The 17,302-nt window shown below is 38.3% G+C and overlaps 1 long non-coding RNA gene across 2 annotated transcripts in view; it reads left to right on the top strand.

Moving 5' to 3' along the window:
- LOC141417213 (uncharacterized) overlaps nt 1-17,302 on the top strand; it is a 62,914-nt gene that overhangs the window by 38,182 nt on the left and 7,430 nt on the right. For both annotated transcript variants that reach the window (XR_012441803.1, XR_012441802.1), the window contains one exon: nt 4,169-4,295. This is a non-coding gene — a long non-coding RNA (uncharacterized lncRNA). The remainder of the gene's footprint in view (nt 1-4,168; nt 4,296-17,302) is intronic.

The following is a 17,302-nucleotide window of genomic DNA, read 5'->3' as shown; positions in this document are numbered from 1 at the left end:
GGAGCGAAAGAATGGAGAAGGAGGGATGGAGGGAACAAGCTAGAGGAGGGCCTCCAAGCAGATGGTGGTAGTTGTGGAGGGGTGAGTGATCCAGCAGTCTCCATGCAAGTTCCAATCCAGTACCTCAGAGAACACTGCCACTGGAGCTCCCTGGCAGGCAGGTGCGATGGGCAGCCTCCCCCACAATCAGCCAGGTGCGATGGGCAGCCTGCCTGCTTGGCACACTGAGAGCTGGAGGGAGAGGGCAAGGAGGGCAGGCTGGTGTTTCATAGGCTGCATCTGTCCTCAGCATCCCCACAGCTGCTAGGCTGAAGAGGTTCTAGGGAGCCTCCCCCCTGGTGAGCTAAGCTGAGCTCTCAGCCAAGGCCTCCCTCATGGAGCATGATCTTTGAACTCCAAAGCTTTTGCTCTCCACCCCGTTCCTTTGTCTTTCCCTCTTATCTCTTCAGGAATCTTCTTGTACTTTGTCCCCAATCTGCCTTTGTCCAGTTGCTAGCATTCAAGGAGGCAGTGTGGCTGTCCTGCGTGGCTCTGCTTCCTCTGCCCTGTCTTTTGAGTGAACTTGAACTTTCTCTGCTCAGCATCCTGTGCCACCCAATGATTCCTATCGAGAAACTCAAGACCAGCATCCAGGTAGAAGCCCTTCCAGAGAATTAAGAAGGGGCGTACCCCTGCTGCTCTGCCACAGCACCATCCCCAGATCTCTGCCACTTTCTCCCCTCATTACCTTTCCGGATTAGCTTGAAGAAGCAGCTAAACAATGCTTTACCCTCTTGTTAAGAACTCTTTCTCTGCTCTTTCCCAGAAGGACTGATGATTTCTGCCAATTCAGAACTTCCTGAATTTTAAAAAAGGAGGATGTGCTGGGTATTTTATATAAGTTAACTCTGTTAATCCTCCAGTGACCTTAAGAACTAAGTATCGTTACTATTTCCAGTTTATAGAAAGGTTAAACTACTAGCACAAGATCACCCAGCAGACAGTGGCAGAGCCAGTCTCTGTGAAATGGGTAGCCTTTTCCTGGCACAGAGGGATTGTCACTCAAGCCAGGTTTGTCAACTGCAAATCATACAGCTGCAAAATTCAGCCAAATGGATGAACGTGTCTTAATATGAGCAAATATCCCATTTGCCCTCCTCTATCTGGAATACCCTCCCTCACTTGTGTCTAGTGAAGTTCCCCTTGTCTCTCAAGGTAGGCATTGCGGGGCCATGAATCAAGTGGTAGAGCATCTGCCTAACAAATGGGAAACCCTGAGTTCAAATCCCATTATAGCCATAAAAGCTTGACACTGGCCTCCTCTGTCCAACTTCTCCAGCTAGACTCCTGTTTAGCCTAGCGTACACTGATTCTCTCGATTTCCAACCGTCTGTTCATTTGATTTTCAGTATAGATGGCCGTGAGTTATAGTTCCCTTCTCTTACTCTGACATGTCAATTAGACTATGAACTCCTTAAATATTTGATGAACCTAACTATTCTTGGGCACTGAGTAGGTGTAAAAGAAATAGTTGTTACTTTGTTCTAGGTTGGAAACCTGGGAAAATGTGACTAAGTGTCTGTGTGTTTGTGTGTATATCTGTATGTGTTGGAGTGCACCGAGCCAGTGTCTCTCTGACAACTTCTGTATCCCTACATCAGACCAAATCTTCAGGACATTAAAAGCAATTTGTTGAATTGGTTGATTCATAAACTTCAAAAAAAATAATGATTCAGTGGTATCTTCTTTGAGCCATCTGGCCAAAGCCACATCCTAACTTTGTGGTCTCCCCAGAGACCAGGCCCAGGTCCAGAGTTACTCTTTCAATTTTGAATGATAACTTTTCTGGGTAGAGTACCATAGAATTAAAATTATTTTCTTTCAGTGCTCAAAATACCTCACTCCATTCCCTTTTTTCTTTTAAAGTTTTGATTGCTTTTGTTCTTATGGTTTGCCTTTATATATTATTTAAATTTTCTCTTTTACAGTCTTCAATATTTTTTCCTTGTTCTTTGTGCTAATGCTTTGAACTACAATACGCTATGGAAAGTTTCTAATTTGGTCATTTCTGTTTGGTGTCCAGGAGTCTTCCTGTACCTGGATGGGCAGTTCTTTCTCAAGATTTGGGGAGTTTATTGCTATTATTTTACTTAATATTTTTCCTGTTCCATTGGTTTGCACCTCTTCTTCTATGCCTATGATTCACAGGTTTGGTCTTTTGAGTTGCAGAGTTCTTCATTATTTCTTTCACAACTCTGATGTCATCTTTCTAAGTATTGTTCTGATTTTTCTTTAACATCTATTTTGTCTTTGAGCCTGAAATTCTTTCTTCCAATTACTCCAGTCTGCTGGAGTGGCTTTCAATTGTATTCTTTACTTGACTTAAGAGGTGTTTTTTTCCAGGGTTTCTGGTTTCTTTCTTTTTTTGAGAATTTCTATATTTTTGTTAAGTTCCTCTTTCACATCTTGTACTGCCTTCTTTGTTTCATTTATCTATTTTTTAAATAATTTCCTTGGTTTTTATTTTGCTATTGTTCAAATCTTTTTTGAACTCATTTAGATGTTTCTGTGTCTTTTTGAGTTTTTTAATTCATGTTCTTGTGGGATTCATTGAGTTGTTTTTTATGTCCTCTTTGAGCTCATTAAACATTCTCATCATTCTTCTGACCTCAGCAACAGAGGATTCATTTTCTTTAATATTCACCTTTTAAGGAGTCATATTCCCCAGCCTTTTATTCCTCATGTTTCTATTTTGAGTTGTGCTCATGTGTAATTGATTAGTTGGTTGGGAGTATTAATCACTTGTTATCTTGCCCTTGATTAATTTCTATGGTCTGGTTAGCTTAATTGTTAGCTACATTGTTGAAACATCTCTGTTCATGAACCTGGAGATATAACTTAGCAATAAGAACTTCATGAATTCATTATACTCAGGTTACTTAACACACTACCTCATTATCTAAAGGTAATAGAGGTTTTATCATGTAAATGTGCAACACTGAATCACTAATGCAGCCTTGAAAATTACCTTAATTTCAAAAAGTTTTAATTATCTGTGTCTCATTACTGACTGACAGAGATTTCCTCAAAACTCTGCTGCATTTTCCCAATCGTAACTCCTGGAGTCTGGCAGTAAGGATTTTGGAAAGTGGTAAGGAGTAGAAGAAAATTCAACAGACTTTTTCTTCTGTTTCATGAGTAAATTTGAAAAGACTCAGAATAGACAACAGGGATCATATTGTAATACATAAAATTTAGGTAAGCACCCAGTTTACACCTAATGAGTCTCCAAGGGGAAAGCAACAACTGTTGAGCCAAGCACTGTGCTAGTTATATCCATTAAAACTATCTCCTTTGAGCCTCATGGCAACACTGGAGACATTGCTAGCATGATGTGATGAGTAAAAAGAACACTATAAAGTCAGATTCATACACTGACTTTGTCATCACTCTGGCAAGTTCCTTTAATTCCTGAGCATCAATTTATTCATTTCTGAAGTGAAGACAATTATCAACCTGGTCAGGTTGAAATGGTAAGGGAAACAAGATGATATTTTATAAAACCATCTTGTATGTGTGTGTTCCCTTACTATGTGATCCTTAGTGTTGTACTTTTTCCATGGAACCTCTTCCTGTGTTCAGCTGAAGTCCCAGCTACTTCTTTATGCCTATCTTACCCATCTCCAACTTGCACAATAGATTTCTTTTGTACCCTTAATACAAGATGGTACAATTAGGAGGATAAAGGAGAATGATGGAGGGGTTGAATTGAACTATAATATATTGTAAGAACTTTTGTAAATGTCACAGTATACCCCCACTACAACAATAACTTAAAAGAAAAAGGGGGAAAAAAGAATGTTACATTTATCTCTCTTCAATTGAATCTTCCTGGTTCTAGCTCTCAGCCTGTTGAGGAAATTTTGAATTTCACATTGGCCTCTTACCGTATTAAATATCCTTCACAGTTTTATGTCATTGAAAAATCTGAAAAAAATGCTGGCATATAACCAGATATTGAAACTATAAATAAGGAATGAAAATTGCATGGCACTACTCTTGGAAAAATGTTCTAGTAAGTCATTGAGCAAATACATATTAATTACATATTATTTGCCAGACACTATTTGCAGCACTAGAAACATACCAGTAAACAATGAAGAGAAAAAAATGTCCCACTTTTCTACAGGTGCATCAAAAAATAGAAGAGAAGGAGAAGGAGATGAAAAAGAAAGGGAGGAAGAAAGAAAGGAATGAAGGAAGGAAAGAAGAAAGGTGCCCACTCTCACAGAACTTACATTTTCATGATGGTCAAGGTAGGAAGAGAATATAAACAAATGACATGATAAATAAGTCAGTTGCCTTAGTGTATCAGATGGTTCAAAGTTCTACAGATAAAATAAACCTTGGTGGAAGAAATCACACTAAGGGAAAGGAGAAGAACAGAAAAGTGATGGTAATTTCAAATAGTGTGACCAGAGAAACTCTCTTTGAAACAATAAGATTTGAGAAAAGACTTGAAAGAGGGGAGAAAAACATTCCAGTAAGGTAATAGCAAGAGGGCTTGGTATGCCTGGATTGGAGTGAGTGAAAGCAAGCCTGACAATAGATCAGCCAGGGCAATGGTCAGTGAACCAGTGCAGCCTGTTTTTATAAATAAGGTTCTATTAGAACATCACCATAACAATTTGTTTACATATTTTCCATGATCACTGCCAGAGAGCAGAGGGCAGTAGTTGAGACAGAGACAACCTTACCCACAAAACTGACATATTTATTGTCATGCTCTTTGTAGTAAAACTTTGTGGACCCCTGATATAAGGGAGGGCCTGTTAGACCATTGTAAAGATATTGGTTCTTAAAGAAATGAGAAGCCATGGGAAAGTGTGTGCAGAAGAGTGACAGGATCTGACTTACACTTTGAAACGATCATTGTGGCTGCTGTGTTGACTGGGAGAAGGCTGGGAGTGAGGAAACCAATTGGGACTATAGTTCAAAAGGTTCACTGGGGTGCCAACCCCAGAACAACACAGCAAGTTCAGTGTGGTTTAGCAGTCTATTGTAAATTCATGAAGGATTCATTGCAATGCTTGACATCTGTTAGAGACTATGTGAGCATTTTCTACTAGGGTGTTCATAGTTTCAACATTAGGTCAGGGTACATTCCTTTAAATGATGCCTTATCTTTGTGAAGCTGGTTTTCATCAGTTTGTGCAATAAATTGTGAGAATTTTGTGAAAATCAATGAGAAACATGAAATAAATCTGTCAGTGTCCAAGTTGTTTCCATGGTGTAAGACATATTACAGTGTCAGTGGGTACACATATCCCATTAGCAAGTAACAATGGTTATTTGCAAGTGAAGTAAAACTGTTTTCTCTTAATTTACATGTGTTACTTTTCAAAAGGCCATTTACTTTTAGCAGCATTATATTAATTTTCTGTGGCTGCACAAACAAATCACTACAAACATGGTGACTGAGGGCTGGAGGTGTAGCTCAAGCAGTATACTGCCTATCAAGCAAGTGTGTAGTACTAAATTTAAACCCAGGAAGATGGAGTCAGAGGTGCAGTTTTCAATCTCCCCAGTCCTTCTCATGGGAGAGATCAAACCAAAACCCATGAGGAGCACTTACTACAAAAACAGAGAACAAAGTAGACCATAGAACTAGAGGATGGACAAAGCACCAACAGTAGGCACCAGACCTGCCTGGCATCAACATTTGAACCAGAGGGAGTGTTAAACAAGAGCTCTTCAGTCTGCCAGCAGGTGTCTCCTGGAAAGCACTGTAAGACAATTTGCGAGAAACAACAAACTTCCTGGGGTTTTTCCAGTCCCAAACTGAGTACAGTTGATCCCCTGTATACATAGGTTCTACATTTGTGGATTCCATCAAGCTCAGATGAAAAATATTCTGAATAAAAATTTTGTCTGAACTGAACATGTACAGATTTATGGTCATTCATTCCTCATCAATATATGATAACACATGTACATAACATTTGCACTGTATTTGGTACAATAAGTAATGTAGAGATGAATCAAAGCATATAAGTAGATGTGTGCCAGTTCTAGGCAAACACTACTCCATTATATATTACAGACTTGAGCATCCTTGAATTTGGTATCTGTGAGAGTTCCCATAACCAATCCCCTGTGCATTCTCAAGACTAATTGTACATACAGGGTCCCATGATAGAATTTGAAGGCTGTGGCAGTCCAGTCCCTCTACACTTTTGAAAATGAGTAGCCAGTGCTCCTTTGCAAAATATTCCCCTGCACAAAGGGGAGATTTCTGGGAATAACAAGAGACATAAGGGATAAATCTTCAGATGGGAAAAAGACAGAAAATCTCAGAAGAATGCCCACTCTGATTTTGAACAGTAAAATTAAAAAAAGAGAAGTTTTGTTAGTTTAGAAGAGTTATCTTCAAGCTGGTGTACACTTGTAATCCCAGTACGTGGGAGGCTGAGTGAGAGAGGAGAACCAAGACTTTGAAGCCAGCATGAGCCACATAGCAAGATCCTGTCTCAAAAAAACAAGAGTTAAAAAAAAAGAAATAGCAAATATGAAATGCAAAAAAGCAGGAATTTTCTGAAAATAGCAATCCAAGTGCACTTAGTAATTAAGTATATTATAAAGGTGATATTTCAAATAATTGGGCCAGATTATTCAATAAATTGTGATACATTTGGGGGTATAAATAATTTCTCTGGAAAGATCCACAGCAGGAAGGTAAAACAGGTCCTGAGAAGGAGGAGGATATAAGGAAAGGGTAAAGGAGGGTAAATAAGGTAGAAATATTATGTCCTTACTTATGAAAATGAAAACAATGAGACCTTTCTCTTCAACAAAATCAGAGAACAAGAGGGTGCAACAGGTTCTGCCTGGAGGTGGGTGTGGAGGGGTTGGGGAAGGAGGAAGTGGCCCGAATAACGTATACACATGTAAGTACATGTAAAAATGATAAAATAAAATTTAAAAAAAGAAAAAAATTGGATATTTACTTTAGTTATAACATATTTAATACTGCTGCAATCACAGTGTTCATTTAATTCTAGCCAAAATAAGAGCCAAGAACCCTAGAAAAAAGTGAGAATAGAATTTGAGAACTGCTAATCACATGACAAAGGAATAATAAACACAGCATGACACCATCTCTAAGTTCTAGAGACCTAATTTTGAGAAGCCCAAGAAACAAATAAATTACACACCTACAAGAGATGACTTCTTTTCTGTTGTGGCACAGGAAGCACCAAAATACAACAGTCAGAGAAAGAAAAGACAGCATCACTCAAAGCAATAGATCTGAAACCCGAGGGGCAGGCAGAGGGCCAAGAAGCGGGTAAAAATGTAGTGGATCCACAAAGAATTTTGTCAGGAAATGAACTGCAGAATTACTGAACAGTATTATTTTAGCAAGTAGGTCAGGGAAAAAGGTTTTAAGTTGTATTTGGAACAAGAATGAGAGACTCCACACTGTGGAAAATGTTGCTACTATTAACTGAATCTACAACAGAAGAATCTGCAAGTTACAGAAGGAACAACTGTGTAAGAAGAAAATTAGAAGCCTCCCACCCCCCACCAAAATATTAAGGAGAACATTTCCAAGGTCATCAGTAATCATATATCATTTTCCAGCTGTAGAATCTTCAGAACCTCGCAGCCACACACGGGAGGAGGTGGTAGTCTTCCTGTGTGCTTAGTACTTGAAGTCACAAGTATGCTCTTTCATCAGTTCAGAAGGCAGCAAAGATGCAAGATTCAAGTTGTTATAAGTCTTTATTGTCACTTCTGTGGATTCCAAAAGGATGACTTGATATTTAGTTAATCATTTCCTAGGCATACATAAGTAATTTTCTAATTCCAGGGTGCCTGTGACCTGAAGGAGATATTAGAACTTCTAGCTGTTGGCCCAGGGATACCTTCCTGGCCTCCTCCACTAGGAAGGCAGTAGCAGCAATCATTCTGGCCAGCCTATGGCTTTCACATCCAGTTTCTTAGAAAGATAAGCCAATGGACAAAGTTCCATTCCTAATTTATGGGTCAGGACACTCAGCAATTCCCTTTCTATGGGACACATACCATATACAAGGTTTTGCTAAATTGGCAATCCCTAGGGCTTGGGCCTTAGTGAGGGACTTTTTTTAGTGGCCTATAAGCATTGTATGTTTCTCCAGTCCATTCTAAGGGTCCGTTATCTGGCCCTTTTGTGGCCTCACATACACTGCAACTCCAAAGTTGGGTACCCAGATTCAGCAGAGCCCTACCACTCCCCAGAATGAACAGAGTTGATGTTTAGTCATTGGAAGTCCTGAAGTACAGATGGCTTCTATTTTTCATCTGACAGTCTCCAGGCTCTGGGAGTGAAGACATAACCTAGACAGTGGGCTATATCTATAGTATAAAGAGAATTTGGTCTTTTTCTTTGAGACTTTATATACCTTTCAGCTAAGAAATTAAGAAACAAGACAGTGTTGGCATATGAAAAATCCTGGGTTGGGATATAGATCAGGAGGTAATCTACATATTAGAAAAGTGCTCCTTCCTCAATCTGAAGGTCGCTCAAATCTTTACCAGATGCCCTGGCAAACAAAGGCTTTTTTGAAATATTTATGGTAGTACAGTCCACATATACTGTTGGTTTCCCTTGTAAATGGAACCTTCCACTCAAAGGCAAAGCATCTATACAGAAGAATGGAAAAGAAAGCATCTTTTAAGTCCAAAACTGTGGATAATTTAAAATCTTCAGGTATTTGAGATAGAATAGCTTATAAATCAGACACAGCCATACAAGAATCACAGTTTGTTCATCAATCACAAATCTTGGACTATTCTATTTTCTCTGGGAGTTTTATCATAGGTAAGATAGGGGAATTGCAGGAGATTGGCAAAACCTTTCATAGCCCATGTTTTAGTAATGTCTTAACAATTGGTTGCAGTCCCTCCTTAGCCTCATGTTTATAGGATATTGTTTATAATGGGGATATTGGTTGGAGTCTTTGAGCTGTATATTAACAGGAATAACTGTCTTTGTCCTCCTAGATTTCTCATCATACCAAGCAGAGGGGCTTACTTTTTGGTCTCCCTAAAGGAATTTGGTGAACATTTTTTGGTACTTCCTAAAGTATTAGGAGCCCTGGTAAAATGTCCATAATCGTACAATGCCCATTGTTTTCATTATGTCTTGGCCCAAGAGCAGGGAGGAGCAACTAGGGGCTATGAGAAATTTATGTATGAAAATCTGAGTTTCAATATGGCAAGCAAGGAGGGGCATGACATTTCAAATCTGTTTTCCTATTAACCTCTATTACAATCCTGGTCTGAGAGAAAGGCTTTCCTGGGTAGATAGGGAGAACAGAGTAATGTGCTCTGTATGTAAAAGAAATTGAATTTGTTTACCCAAGACTTCCAAGGCTACCCAAGGCTCCTCGTGAGCAATGATGACCTTAGGCAGGGTCTTCAGTGAACACTTTGGGCCTCCTCAGTGATGTGCTGCTTTGGTGGATAGTCAGTTTGATTGTCTGTGCCCCTCTCTGGGAACGGAGACAATCAATCCTTTAGTGTCATTGGTTATCTCCTTCTCTGGAGCAATGTGACAAGGTCCTAGAGTTGCTTTAAGCAGTTTTTTCAAAGTGTCCTGTCTTCCTGTATTTGTAACAGGATAGCTTTTTGCCATCTTTTTACATGAAGGTGTCTTTTGGGTCTTGAGGAAACCCAGAATATGACAGTCATAATTTTACCTTGCCTCTTTTCCTTACTCCACTTCTTCCTTTCCACTTCCAGATTGTGACTGGTATAAAACAGAAAAGCAGCATCTAGCAGCTCAGGTTTATTAGTGTGAGTGTCCCAAATGCAATTTCTGAAGATCTTGCCTAATGTCTGGGGCAGATTGAATAATAAAATGATCGCTTATGAGAAGAGCCCCTTCTTTAGAATTGAGATCAAGGGTAATGTATTTACTAAAGGCTTCCTTTAGCCTATCATGAAAAAAAAACTATGTTTTTTTTTTCTTCCTGAATAATTCCCTTGATTCTATCAGAGTTTACAGACTTAGTAATTCCTGATTTCATTCCTTAAAGGATTGCCTCTGTCATGTCGGCTCTCTTTTACATTCCTGCTGGGGTGTTATAGTCCCAGTAATAGTAACAATAGTCCCACGGATGGTAACATTCCCTGGGTAATGGCCTAGAGGATCTCTAGCAAGGCCTCCTCTCCCTCCCTACAGATGATAGTGAGAACTTTCCACAGGGGTGCAGCAGTTGGCCAGAAGTAACTGACCATCCTTGCAAGACAGATCAAACCCTAATGGCAGGGTCTGAATCCCAGCTGTAAATTTATCTGGGTCTTTAGTATATCTCCCTAATTTTTCCCTACATTGTTGTATATCATTTACATTTAACGGCACTTGAATACAAATTGACCCTATAGTCCTATGACCTCTCACAGTAGTAATAAGATTTGAGAAGTCTCTGTGTAAGGTGTCCCATTTCAAGTGTGTGGTACGCTCATGGGCAGTGGGACCCAGAAATAGTACTATGGTAAGGATGCAGTGGGTGGTTCCTCTGAAAATGCTCCTTGAGGAAAATCAAGTGTATCTATATCCTCATCCTAAGGGTTTTTTAGTTGAGGTTCAGGGGTTACCTTTAAAAGGAAGTGTCTTGCCATAAGGCCATAAAAGCTTAAATGTATAGCACCTCAGACCATTTTTCTTATCTTTAACAAAACTGAAATAAATGTAAGATGGCGTCTTAATTAAGATTTCTGCTCTGTGACCATTTCTCTTGATTCCCCAGTTGATACTGGGACCAGTGTACATCACAGTAATATATAAGGCATTCCTTCTTAAGGTTATCAGGGTCAAAACATTCCCAATATTTACAGATACAGCTGAGAGGAGAATCGATTGGGATGGAGTTGGCTCTGCCCATGCTGGCCAGTGAAGAGAGAAGGGGAGACAGTTAAAGGGGGATTTCCCTTAGAGGGGTAGAAATTTCAAAGACCTATGAAATGTCCCCATTAGGTCAATGAAACCCTGGGTGAAATCTTCTAGTTTGGTCCCAAAAATTCAGTAGATAGCTCTGCCCATGATGCAGTTAAGGTGCCCTATTTTCATCAGGCTTTCTCCAAAGGACCATTTCTACACCCTGCATGAGGGGTCCTGGGTGGAGTACTGGTATTGTGTGCTAAACCAATTATTATTCTGGAGATAAAGATCAAAGTGATATGCCAAATGAGCAAAGCAATCTAAGGTGGGATTTGAACTCATGGCCTCATGTTTCCTAGACAGGCACGCTACCACTTGAGTCACTCTGCAGCCCTTATCAACTTCCCTCAAGTAAGAAGGCTTAGAAATTACTTTCAGAGTCTTGCCTTGTGATTCCAAATTAAATTTGACTTTCCCCCCAAAGTTTAGAATGTATAAGAGGGAAATGGTCAGGGGAAGGAGGGGAAAGCAAGGCAATGAGGGACTGAGAGAGCCCAGAGCCTTAACTTTATCTTTGTTTGGCTGCTGAGTATCCTTTCAGCTCTGCTGCAAGAAGCATCAGCAGAAAATGCTCCTTAATGCAGACCCAGGTCTAGCTTTTATGGGGTGCAACCCCACAGTACAACCCATATACTTTGGGACAAACCCAAACACCAGTACAGTATAAGTTGCCTTTCGCTCAGACAGAGTACACCACTATCAGTGTCATTAAAGAGTGCCTGAGTCTCAAATTTTCAAGCTGGCTCCAGCTTTTTTTCCTTCCTGCTCTTCAGTTATATTCCATTCTGGCTTTTATTGGTTTCTAGTGGTATTCACATTTCGAACAATGGGTTAGAATAAAGAGATTCCACAGACTTTATCTTTTTTACAGCCAATACTTGATTAAAAAGAAAAATTAACAGGAAAAAAGCATAAAATCCAGAGTATGACCACATGTTCAGCAAATGTTTGGCATGACTTTATTGCAGAGTGTTAAAAGGGAGTTGATTTTCTAAATATACCAGCCTTTTCCTAAGACATTTAATTTCAATTTTTTTCTTGAATACAGGTGAGCTTTCTAGAAGGAAAATCTGGGGCTGGAAGAGTTGACTAGAAATAAAATAACAATTTCAATACTGTACATCCAGTGTAAAAGATTTAAAATATTACCACCTACTTAAAATTAAGTTCTGTGGGAAAAAAGCAAAACAAGCTGAACCAATGAGATAAAATGTGCACTATTAGGTAATCCAGACCTGAACTGCATGGTACACACAGTCACAATGTGCAGGCAGCCATGGAGATGTTTTCAAACTCTTTAGACAACCAGAACTGTATATGTAATTGATGGGATTTTCCTTCATAGTTCATGAGCACTCTGAAAGGTAGTACCTAAATCTGGCAGTTATGAGAAATTATGATGTGGTTAGTTGCTATAATTTTTAGGTATTTTTAACTTCAAGAAAGAATGCACTTTGACCCAAATATTACCAAGCCTACGTTTTTCAGATATCATCCTAACTAGCTTCTAGGTCCCAATGCTGATATCATGACAAAAGAAAAGTTTCCTGCAAATTATAAACAAATTTAACAACAGAAAAATTAAGCACATTTTGATTACGCAGTATGAGAAGAGGTGTATTTGTACTTAAGGATTCTAAAATGTCTTAAGGGAGGGGACATGGTACTCAACCTCCCCTATTGGATGTGGAATAAAGTTTTAGAAATGTTACCTGTGGAAACTAATGAAGAACCAAAACACCCCAGGAGGTGCTGGATGTACTCAGCCAACCTCAGGGCACATAGAAAAATCTTTCTTAAGAAACACTGCCTTTTGCAATCTCAAAATAGGATAATCAGCTCTACACTCAATCTTCTAAAATAATTTCAGTCCTCTCAATGACATCAAACCATTTTATGAGCTGTCCATTCCACTGTGGGCAGACCAAAAGACTCCATATGTTAAGAATTACTTGTACACCATGTAACTTCTTGTCTTTACCCAGAAATTTACATAGATTATTTTTTCCCTCTAAACATTAGCTTTATTCCAAGTATTTAACATCAGAGAAGGTTTGTGGGTTGCTTTTTTAGCAATTCTGGCATTTGAATTCAGGTCCTTGTGCTTACTAGGAAGATGCATTACCACTTGAGCCAAACCTCAATCTCTGAAAAGGTTTTAAGCCTCATTTAGTTTAAAAATTCTAGGACACTTTGACAAGATGCAAGATTATCTTGAGTGAAGTTGAGTATATTTTAATCCAAGGGTTATTAGTTAAAAAGCATTAATATGGGAGTGTAGTATATCAAATCATGGGAGTCCAATCTAGAAATTCTATTTTTAACTATTCTTCTAAAGCACATTGATTTGAATTTTTAAATATTTCTGATTGATCTCCATTTTTACTTGGGATATTTTTGCCTCAGAGTACATTATAATTATTTAAGAATATAGTAAATCCTCAAACACATTTTTTAAAAAAGCAAGTACTAGGAACCTGTGTCTCATGACTATAATCCTAGCTTCTTGAGGGACTGAGGATCAAGGTGTATCATCAGTCCAGGCAAATAGATTGAGAGACCCACATCTCAAAAAATAAACAGAACAAAAGGGACTGGAGGTGTAGCCTAAGCATTAGAGTCTCTGCTTTGCATGCATAAAGCCCTGAGTTCAAAGACAAGTCCTACAAAGTAGACTTCAAACCTACATTGATCAAATGAGATAAAGACATTCCATACTAATAAAAGGGGAAATACACCAAAAGGAAATAACTATTATCAACCTATATGCATCCAACATCAATGTACCCAATCTCATCAAACATAATCTGAGGACCTAAAAACATATATAAACTGCAACACAGTGGTAGTGGGAGGCTTTAATACCCCCCATCACCAATAGGTGATCCAAACAAAAAATCAACAAAGAAATCCTAGATCTAAATCATACCATAGAAAAAAATGGACCTAGCCAATCTATACAGAACATTTCATTCAACTTCCACACAATATACATTCTTCTCAGAAGCCCATGGAACCTTCTCCAAACTTGATCATATCCTAGGGAACAAAGCAAGCTTCAGCAAATATAAGAAAATAAAAATAACACCATGCATTCTATCTGATCACAATGCATTAAAACTAGAACTCAACAACAAAAATAATAGCAGAAAACATGCAAACAGTTAGAAACTGAACACATTGCTCAATGATCAATGGGTCATTGATGAAATAAAAGAGGAATTTAAAAGGTTCCTGGAAGTTAATGAAAATGAAAACATGACCTATTGGAACCTATGGGACACAGCAAAGGCAGTCCTATGTGAAAAGCATATAGCCATGAGTGTATATATTAAAAAGACAGAAAGATTTCAAATCAATGACCTAAGGCTACATCTCAAACTCCTAGGAAATAAGAACAAGCAAAGCCCAAAACAAGCAGAAGTAGAGAAATAATAAAAATAAGAGCTGAAATCAATGAAATAGAAACAAAAAAAGTTACAAAGAATCAATGAAACAAAAAAGTTGGTTCTTTGAAAAAAATAAACAAGATTGACAGACCCCTGGAAAACCTTACTAAAATGAGGAGAAAAAAAGCCCAAATCAGTAAAATCAGGAATACAAAATGGAAGATAACAACAAAAACCATGGAAATACAGGAAGTCATCAGAGACTACTTTCAGAACCTATATTCTAATAAACTTGAAAATCTTGAAGAAATGGACAAATTTCTAGATACTTATGACCATCCAGAACTGAACCAAGAGGACATTAATCACCTGAATAGATCTATAACATAAAATGAAATTGAAGCAGCAATGAAGAGTCTCCCAAAAAAGAAAAGTCCAGGACCTGATGGATTCTCTGATGAATTTGATCAAACATTTAAAAAAGAAATAATACCAACTCTCCTCAAACTTTTCCATGAAATAGAAAGGGAAGGAAAACTGCCTAACTCATTTTATGAAGCCAGTATCACATTCATCCCAAAACCAGGCAAAGACACCTCCAAAAAGGAGAACTATAGGCCAATATCCTTAATGAACATCAATGCAAAAATACTCAATAAAATAATGGCAAACTGAATGTAATAACATATCAGAACAATCATTCATCACGACCAAGTTGGCTTCATCCCAAGAATTCAGGGGTGGTTCAACATATGCAAATCAATAAATGTAATGCAGCCCATTAATAGAAGCAAACACAAAAACTACTTGATCATCTCAATAGATGCAGAGAAAGCCTTTGACAATATCCAACACCATTTCATGATAAAAGATCTAAGAAAACTAGGAATAGAAGGAAAGTACCTCAATATTATAAAATGTCAAACCTACAGCCAACATTACTTAATGGTGAAACTCTGAAACCATTATCTCTAAAATCAGGAATGAGACAAGGATGCCCACTATCCCCACTCCTATTCAACATAGTCCTGGAATTCCTAGCCAGAGCAATTAGGCACAAAGAAGGAACAAAAGGAATACAAATAGGTAAAGAAACTGTCAAAATATCTCTGTTTGCAGAAGATATGATCCTATACCTTACAGACCCAAAAAACTCTACCCAAAAACTCCTAGACACCATCAACAGCTATAGCAAAGTGGCAGGATATAAAATCAACATACGAAAATCATTAGCTTTTCTGTACATTAATAATGAACAAACTGAGAAAGAATATATGAAAAAAATTCCACTTACAATAGCCTCAAAAAAAATAAAATACCTAGGAGTAAACTTAACAAAGGATGTGAATGACATCTACAAGGATAACTATAAACCCCTGAAGAAAGAGATTGAGGAAGACTATAGAAGGTGGAGAAATATCCCATGCTCATGGATTGGTAGAATCAACATAGCAAAAATGGCTATACTACCAAAAGCAATCTACATGGTTAATGCAATTCCCATCAAAACCCAATGACATTCACCATAGAGATTGAAAAATCTACCATAAAATACATTTGGAAACATAAGAGACAGCAAATAGCTGAGGCAATACTCAGTAAAAAGAGCAACGCTGAAGGTATCACAATACCCAACTTCAAATTATATTACAAAGCAAAAGCAATAAAAACAGCATGGTACTGACACAAAAAGAGACATGAAGACCAGTGGAACAGAATAGAGGACCTAGATATGAATCCACAAAACTACACCCAACTTATTTTTGACAAAGGTGCTAAAAATATGTGATGGAAAAAAGACAGCCTCTTCAACCAAAGCTGTTGAGAAAACTGGTTAGCAGTCTGCAAAAAAATGAAACTAGATCCATGTTTATCACCCTGTACTAGCATCAACTCAAAATGGATCAAGGACCTTAGTATCAGACCCCAAAATCTAAAGCTGGTACAGGAAAGAGTAGGAAACACTTTGGAAGTAATAGATATAGGCAAGGACTTCCTCAATAGATCCCAGGAGCTTAGCAACTAAGAGAAAGTATAGACAAATGGGACTTCATAAAACTTAAAAAGCTTTTGCTCAACAAAAGAAATGCTCTTTAAACTAAAGAGACCACCCACAGAGTGGGAGAAAATATTTGCCAGCCACACATCAGACAAAGAACTGATGACCAGAATATACAGGGAACTCAAAAACTAAACTCTCCCAAAATTAATGAACCAATAAAGAAATGGGCAAGTGAGCTAAACAAAACTTTCTCAAAAGAAGAAATGTAAATGGCCAAAAAACACATGATAAAATGCTCACCATCTCTAGCCATAAAGAAAATGCAAATCAAAACCACACTAAGATTCCACCTCATCCCTGTTAGAATAGCCATTACCAAAAACACCACCACAAACTGTTGTTCGTGAGGATGTGGGGAAAAAGGAACCTTCATACACTGTTGGTGGGAATGCAAACTAGTACAACCACTCTGGAAAATAATTTGGAGGCTTCTTAAAAATCTAAACATAGGTCTGCCATATGATCCAGCAATCCCACTCCTGGGGATATACGCAAAGGAATGGAACACAGGTTACTCCTGAGGCACCTGCACACCCATGTTTATTGCAGCACTCTTCACAATAGCCAAGTTATGGAAACAGCCAAGATGCCCCACTACTACCAAATGGATTAAGAAAATGTGGTATTTATACATAATGGAATACTACTCAGCCATGAAGAAGAATGAAATCTTATCATTTGCAAGTAAATAGACAGAACTGGAGAACATCATCCTGAGCTAGGTTAGCAGGCTCAGAAGACCAATAATCTCATGTTTTCCCTCATATGCAGACTTTAGGTCAAGGGCAAATACAGCAAGGTGATTGGACTTTGGTCATATGTTAAGGTAAGAGCACACAAGGGAGGTATGAGGATAGGTTCGAAACCCAAAAAACATGATAGTAT

Source organism: Castor canadensis, chromosome 15, assembly GCF_047511655.1.
Source record: "Castor canadensis chromosome 15, mCasCan1.hap1v2, whole genome shotgun sequence".
Taxonomy (NCBI): Eukaryota; Metazoa; Chordata; class Mammalia; order Rodentia; family Castoridae; genus Castor; species Castor canadensis.
This window is presented reverse-complemented; position numbering and strand designations above follow the sequence as displayed.